General features: G+C 33.4%; 1 long non-coding RNA gene across 1 annotated transcript; it reads left to right on the forward strand.

Annotated features, from left to right (window-relative positions):
* Window positions 1-1,292: 1,292 nt before the first annotated feature.
* On the forward strand, window positions 1,293-8,187 carry LOC145666143 (uncharacterized). Its single transcript, XR_014127693.1, has 2 exons — window positions 1,293-1,475; window positions 7,692-8,187. It is a non-coding gene; the product is annotated as an uncharacterized LOC145666143 (long non-coding RNA).
* The last annotated feature ends 535 nt before the right edge of the window (window positions 8,188-8,722 follow it).

Below are 8,722 nucleotides of genomic sequence, written 5' to 3' on the forward strand. Positions count from 1 at the left end.
TCGGTGCCATCTCTTGTTGGCTAATTTTCCAAAGCACACTGTTGGGGTTTATTAAGACTTAGAAAATTGGAATATGATCCAAAACTTCGTCTAATATACCAAGTAAATAGATAAATACATAAATAAGATTTCGTTCAGCCAAAACTACCATGGTGAAATGAGTCGGAGCTTCATCGTACTGATGCCATCACTGTCCATAATGCAAATCACTCAAAGTATGTTTTCTTTCCTCTAGATGGAATAGTCAAATGCCGTTTATTTCAATAATCACTAATTTAAATCTTTCTTTCATGCGAAGTTTGTTATACTTCAGAAGGAAAGAGTACTAAAGCTTAGCGAGGGAAATAAACGAGAAAGAATGTTGTCAAAATGTTTCATTTGTTGCCGATATGATATAAAACCCACTCAAATTTGATGCTATGCTAAGGAACAGCTTTTATGACATTTGAACGTGGCTCTCCGAATTCCTTTAGCAAAACATTGTTGCAAATTGAGAAGACTGCGGAGTTGTCACATCTTTGTACATGTTTACGTCAGTGTCTGTTACCTACTGATATGATCGCGCTCAAGTACGTCTGCTTAACTACACCCTTTCACTGCATGGCAATGTTGTTTCACAATCTCCATTTCATTCGCTTAGCCCACATGCCGTCGCCTGTATCTCACATTTTATCTATCTTCATTCAGTAGTTCACTTAATATGGTTACTTAATATGGTATTTACTGTTCTTTTCAACACAAAAACTATATGAGACATGCAAGGGCGCCCATCAGGGGGGACAAGGAGGGGCGCTCGTCCCCTAGAGGAAATTGTACTTCAGAATATCGAAAATCCAATAGAATTTTTACATTACTTACAGCAAAATTTGAAACTATTTTTGAAACGTTGCTTTTTACTTGCCCTCCCCCTTGGAAACCACAACATGGGTGCTCTTGGAGACATGGACTTGGAATCTGAACTACATGCGCTCTTACTGGGAACTCGAGTATGCCTCACTCTGAATCGATTCGTCTTTGAATCTACTAAAGTAATTTTGATTCATGTTAGAGATTCGATCCAGTGAAGGTATGAATTATTTCGGAACCACCCATCATTAGAATCTAGAAACGATTCTACCTATCTTCATTCTTAAAAATAAGGAAGTAAAATAAGTATAAAGTGCCTTCTAGTAATTAACAGTAAATGTTTTCATATTATCGTTTCTCACGTCACTCTTTTAGAGAATGCCTGTCCTTGACAGCATAAACAACCAAAATATTTTCAATGTTATGTTAACGTTTCGTATTAACAGTCACTCGAAATGCTGATATTCCATTTTACTTCTAATTTCAAATATGTTAATCACAAAGGAGGAAAAATAAAATATAACCAACAGAAGAATATAAACAACAGTGCTGCGTGTGGCAATGATGGTTAAGTATTTCTGAAGCCAGATATTAATATTTTACTGAACATGTCTCTGAAACCACTTCTGGTGAGTATTTCTAATTGTTTGAAATTATTTAGAATGAATTAGAATGACGTGAGGTTGCAAAATCTTATACTGATTATGAATGACCGTGTTTTTTTTTTTTAAATATTATAAATAAATTGTTACGGCTAATTCTGTTTGACAATGTCAATAGTAAAATAGCCAAGCAGTATTCTTCGGTCTTTCTAACCATATAAATACTTTCTTTTCTAGTCAGTGACGTGATAAAGGGGGTTTCTCAAGTTCTGACCCGAAGTACAATATAGCTCATTTTCGGTTATATAATTAGGCTTCGACATGAGAGATCCTGGTTCGAGTTCCGTAGCAGTTCAAGATATTCGGATCTCACATTAAGATGTAGGGTCATGTTTTATATAGCCTCAATACTGAATAGGACATTGAACTCGAATTCAACCAACCCAAGTACAATGATAGAAAATTCTCAGAAACGAGTGGACATAAGTAAGATACAAACAGCAATAGAGTCTGAAACGAAATGACAAAATAGATTTTACACTTTGAAAGCGTCTACTTCTTCGATGGCGTCACGCAAATTTAACCAGGATCTGATGATAGTCTTCGAAACTAGAAACTAGAAACTAGACTATGAAACCTCTTAATAACTGACATTGTTACTGTCGTAATTTTTATATGTTTTCACATATAATTGCATATCCTGTAGACTAATTTTATGTTTTTAAAAAAGACTTGTTCATCCATATTTTGTAGGTAGATTCATTTTATAGAAAATTAGTGCTCTACCTTTAATTAGTGCGCGATTTTAAATACCTATCTAAACTACTAGGGTAACAAAAAAGTGGAAAAGTAGAACAAACTCTAACAGTAAAATCGCTGTTTGAAGCGGGTGAAAGGATTTATTGTGTTGTAACACATAGCGTATAGTATTTCAAAACACGTTTTCTGACTACAATATATGTACTACACTGGAAAAAAATGTTTAAAATATTGGAAAAATTTGATGCCTTTATTTTATTTAATGTTATGGAATACAGGGAGTCTCCTTTAATCTTATGAAGAGCTACTGAAGAGCTGAGAGCTACTAGGTTGCAATACCTAGTGTGAATGGATACACATCAACCACAGCACTAGTAAACTGCTGCTCAAGATTCCATATTAGGGCCATTACTATTCATTTTATTCATTTATTAACGACTTACCATGTGTATTGAAAAATTCCCAGTGCTGTTTGTTTGCGGACGATATAGTTATATTCATGAAAGGACCAGAGCTTAAAACAATACAGAAGTCGATTGAGTTAGATAGATTATCACAGTGGTTTCGAATTAATAAATTAACCTTAAATATTGATAAAACTAAGTGCGTATTCTTTAGAAACAGACATAAAATACAGAACATTTATGACTATTCTATTACAATAAGCTCTCAAAAAGTAACAGTTGTTCAAAACATAAAATATCTAGGTGTTTGGTTTGATGAGCAAAACATTGTTCATATGGGAGAAACATTGTTCTGATTAGCTACACACTGGGTTACTGTTTAAAATATCAAAAGTGTTACCTGAATTGATCCCAAGAATATATTACTATACATTCACCCACCTATACTTTTCATATGGAATCGAAGCCTGGTATGGAAACTTAAGTGCCCAGCTTAAGTATAAGCTCCTTGTTCTTAAAAATAAAAGAGAAAATTTTTTTGTGCATACAGAACCGCTATTCCACGAACTGAACATATTAAAATTAGATAAATTTTATTTTTATAGGATAAATTGCCTAATGTACAGAATCCTCAAGAAAGATGCAATTATATTTTCAACACAATTTGTTGAAATAAAACGCTCAGTTACTACAGGTGCAAAGACAAAGAAAGAACCAGAAAAAACAAGACAATGATTAAATTGTGCTATCAAAAGTATCAGGTACTAATGTATTAAGGCCTGGAACGCCATACCCCCAAGTATCAGAGAACTACAAACTTTTAGCAAATTTAAGAAACAGTTGAAAAATTATTTGAAAATTGAGACAATACTATTTTGGTGTGTCATTATTATTACTATTACTATTACTATTACCATTACTATTACTTTTATTATTATTATTATTATTATTATTATTATTATTATTATTATTAAATTATTAAGTATTTATAGGCTCATGTAATTCTTGTTATCTACATATATTAATTATTTACCCGCCAGCGCCATCCTATAATATGTAAATAATTCCTGAAAGGGAGAATCACAAACAGCAGAAGCTCGGCCTCTCCCTGAATCGTTTATAAATATTGTTAAGTAACTTATTATTATTATTATTATTTTCGCTCAGCCGTGTAACTCTCAGCCGGTACCTTGAGCATTCAAAATCGGCGAGGTATCAACATTGCGAATGTTTCTTTATTTTTTTTTCGTATATTTTATTTCTTAAGTAAATGAAAAGGGAGAGGAAGAAGGAAAGGGAAGGGAAGATCTTGGACGACCACACACATTGGATTGACAACAAACAAACAAAACAAAACAAAACAAAACAAAAACTGTTGTTAAGTAACTGTTTTTTACTCATATACATATTAATAAATTCTGTTTTATTCTACTCTATTTGAAACTTTGTGTAATTGTCGTAATGTGGCTTAAGGCCTAAATATAGTTATGAAAGGAAAAAGAACTGTATTTAACGAAAGTTCACTTTGTTTTCTACGAAACCATGCATTCATTTTCATCTTTTTAGTTATTAATTTCCTAAAACTGTGTATTTCCGCCCAATAAATAAATAAATAAATAAAATTTTCCTCCCGGACCTGTTCGGATTACCGGCACTCTACTGCACACACTCATACACACACACACAAACACACACACACACACACACACACACATATATATATATATATATATATATATATATATATATATATATATATATATATATATATATATATATAGATATAGATATAGATATAGATATAGATATAGATATTTACGAAAGTTACCACGGTACCTTTAAAAAAAAAATCAAGGATTAATCTACTCCTGTAGTGTTGACTGATTTTTATTCCCTTTCAAGTTTACATTCATAATTTTTTGTTGGGAGGAGGGGTACAAAGTTGAGTGATTGGAAGGAGTTTGGACTTGGCATATCCTTGTGAGCGCATTCCATATGCAGACATACGTATATTATTTAAAAAAAAAAAAAAAAAAAAAAGATTTACGAAACTTTTCGGGAGTTTGGACACGGTGAACTCCCGTGAGTGAACCCTTGGTTCATGCAAAAGGATGATTGAGAAATCTTACGGAAAATATATTGCATAAAAATTGAACATTTGTTTTTTCAAAAGTTATGGTCAAGATATGAAGTGAGTGAGTGTAAATTCGCTGTTTGTTTCATGACAAAATTTTAAGCCCGAGGTGCGATGATGATTAGAATGCTTCAAAGAAATTATACACTTTTTTTCTTTTTTTGTTGAAATCAAATCGCTTTTAAGTAGTTTATAATGCGAAATTGTTTTGTATGCAAAAGAGCTAACAATTATGGCGCTAGTAAAAAAAAAAAAAAATACCCACGCTTGGATAAATTTCTAGTTTCCTTTTTTTACTACCAAATTGAGAATATTGAATCCAACAAAACTATTTTTTAACATACTGTTTATGTGGTGTCTAGAAAAATGACCTTAAAATTGGAATCTATGAGGTACAGTTTATGCTAATAGTAAACTATCCACATTTCTAATTGCGCTTTTTATATTAATTTGAGGATCCTGAATCTAATGGTACTCTTCAAATATATTCATCTCTGGGATCACGAGAGAATTACCTCAAAGTTGTGAAATTTATGTTCATTTATATTCCGATTTTAAGATTATTTTTGCATTCACAGCATGCATGTGTATGTTTAAAAATAGTTTCATTGCATTCGGTGTACTCAAATTTAGTATTTAAAAAAACGAAACAATTTATCCAGACATGGGTAAGTACTTTTTACTTGTGGATGATCATTTCGTACTTTCAAATTTGCAAAACATGCTACTCTCATTTCAATGAGAGAAACTGACATATTTTAAACGACATTTACGAATTTTACAAGTAGAAATGTGTGCCCCACAGTGCTAGAAGTATGCTAGGAGTGTGCTAGGAGTAGGAGTATGATAAGACTATTGTGTATCACTACTGTGACTGTGTGTTTCACTATTTAGGATAAATCAAACAACAATAGATAGAAAAATGAAATGAAATCTTTAAGTTTTGCGTCCCAAGGTTATGCCGGTTAGGCTAAAGGAGACAGTGATGATGAGAGATGAGTGAAATGGTGGAATGAAGAAAGTGGGAGGAAACGGAAGAACCCCGAGAAAACCCACGAGCATGGTGTTTGTCCACCACAGTCCACACGGCGCGAGCTGGAATCGAACCAGGGACCCCAAGCACCGGAGGTGGACGCTCTACCACTGAGCCTCCGCGCTCCCTCTAACAATAGATAGAATTTGCTACTTTTAACAGTTTATAATTTTCATGTATAGTACGTAAGTAAATACGTAGAGGATCTATTTCAACAGAATAAAAACTGTTAACTGTATCAGAGTTGCAAAGAACGACATAGTCTTTTGGTAACACCAAAAAAATTCGTTTCCATCGGTTTTCTCCAGAATGATACACATTAATTTACCCTGAAACATATTATTTTATTCAGTTTCATGTGATCTATTGACTAATATACTGGACCGGTTGTTTCGAGCTTAAATTATAAGTAAAAAGATATTAAGAACAAATAATAAAGAAACTAGGTCTACCTGATGGATAACAATAAGAAATTATATAAAAAAAGGAATGAGTTGATCAGTACGGGAGTGTATGATTACTTTTGAGCCACCCTGTATTGTAGTATCACGGGAGCGGGAGAAGACAGGCGGCTACCCCCTGGCTCACGGAAATGAATAAGTAACATAGCAAACCACTTATATTAAATACTAGAACTTCCAGACGTAATATAGCATCCATGGAGATGCCCCCCTAGAAAATTTTCTTCGGGCGCCCTTGTGTACGATACCAAATTTTAAAAGCCCGAAATTATTGTAAATATTTAATTTAAAAACTATATACAAAACAATTCAAGGCTGGCTTGAGTACACAATACCAACTGTCTGATTCTTTCTTTTCTTTCTATTAGTTTAGCGTCCCTTTCAGCAGCGAGGCTATATGAGACGTGGATCTACTGATTCACGTGGAATTCGAACCACTTGAGTTCCCGCCGGGAATCGAACCCGGGTCTCCCGTGCGTACGCCAACCGCTTAGCCACGAAGGAGCTCTACCAACTGTCTGAATTGAATGCATTAAATTAGGGTTGTTTACAAAATAAATAAATAAATAAATAATAATCCGGTTTATAGAAATAAGCCCAAAACTTATTTTTAGAACACAATGTAAGTGCCGTTTCATATTAACCTTTTCTGACAGTTTCAGATTCCTTGTTTGGCGTCTGAAGCACACCCTACGTTATGAGAACAAGTAGTAATGAAATTAAAACCTCTGTATCACTCAATTATCAGTTTCCTATTCTCTTCAATTTATATTTGTTTGTGTCTCTTACAATATTCTGTGAGAAATCACTCTAAGATTTAGATAGACTGAGAACCTACAATTAAGGGTTCGATTCTCAGTTTACACTCCAGTATTTAGTATTCTTCGCAGATAACATGGTGAAGGTACCAGGTAATAACTTTGAATAATATTATAGTTAAATAAAAATTAAATTTAAGACTTAGTTATAAATTTGTGATTTATCTCATTAACCTTACTGTGTACCATGCTCCTGATAGCATCACAATGCAGAACATGATGATGGTATATGTCAGAATTAGTTTCACCTTATTAGACTACGTGATTATCATACATAATCAATTTTTAGATTTACAAAAAGCTTTTTTTTTTTAATTCTCGGAAATTGCGCATGAGTATTTACACTCATCCATATTAATTTGTTCAGCACAGTGACTTACATTGATTGGTATATGTCTCACTTTTGGACATTTTTTCTTCGCAATAATAATGTTGCATTCTACAAATCTTTTTTCGACCAACAACTTATCCAATAGAATTACAACCCTCTTGACTTGAACCCTCGGACCACTAGAAGGAATACAGACAAACCCATTATTCTCTGGAAAAAGAGCGCAAAATACTCAATTTCTGTGCATTTGCCACTAAAATGTAATCAAACATATAACATTAATAATTAAACTTTCTCTTTTAGTTGCTTCTCTTGTTGCTTGCTGCAGTGAGTGTAATAGAAGTTGTTGAAGGGAAACATGGTGGTGGACATGGCGGCCATGGTCACGGTCATGGTCATCACGGGCATTCAAAGGGTCATGGGAAAACTGCTCATGGTGGTCACGGACATGGTGGAGCAGCATATCGGAGATGGTTTCCTTTCTATTGGGGATAAAAAGAACAGATAGTACATAAATATTCTCACACATATGTTCCTACCCTTAGAGTTAAATACAGTAACAAAAAACGAATAAAGCATTGATAAATGTAATAGAATTACTTGTATAAGTTATTCAAAGAAAAAAGTTTTATTTCTTTAGAGAAGGAATATCAAAGCTATTTTTGTATAAATAAATAGTTCTCTGTTGTAAATTAAAAAGACAGTAACATTACTTTTGTATTTACGTATCTGTGGTTTGATGTTCTTCCAAATATTTAAGTCTAAATCACAATTATCAGGAGTTATGTCTACTTTTTGACTAATTTTGAAATCTTTACTTTTAAATGTAAAATAACAGAAAGAAAAATAAATAAATCTTGAAAAGTGTTGTTTCTACTTGTATTTACCTTTCAATTAGAACAAGGGCCGTTTTAAATTATTAAATAAATACTATTACCATTGTTTAAGCCAGCAGTTCTCCTCTTTTCTAATTTCAACCCCACACTATAGGAGTAATCTAAATTTTCATAAATATACCACATTGACTTGACACCTAGTCTTATGTTCCAAGCGCTGCTATCGGTTGTAGGAATTCCACTCTCTTTGGCGTAGACGGCTGCAAGGCTCTCTCGCTTAGCAACAGCTGACCTCGTATTGGCTCAATACGTGGGTGTGTTGAGGGTGTGAGTTTTAGTTCGCATTTTTGCCACGGCTCAAGACATTTTGGCAGCACTATAATACTGCTTCACTCAAATATTTTGTATAAAATCAGAGAAATGTACTCGCCCATTAATTGATCTATGGAGACAATTGGAAATCTTCAGAGAATATTACGCAGTTTTCCATCAAAATCG

Source organism: Thermobia domestica, chromosome 1 (genome assembly GCF_964235325.1).
Source record: "Thermobia domestica chromosome 1, izTheDome1.hap1.1, whole genome shotgun sequence".
NCBI lineage: Eukaryota > Metazoa > Arthropoda > Insecta > Zygentoma > Lepismatidae > Thermobia > Thermobia domestica.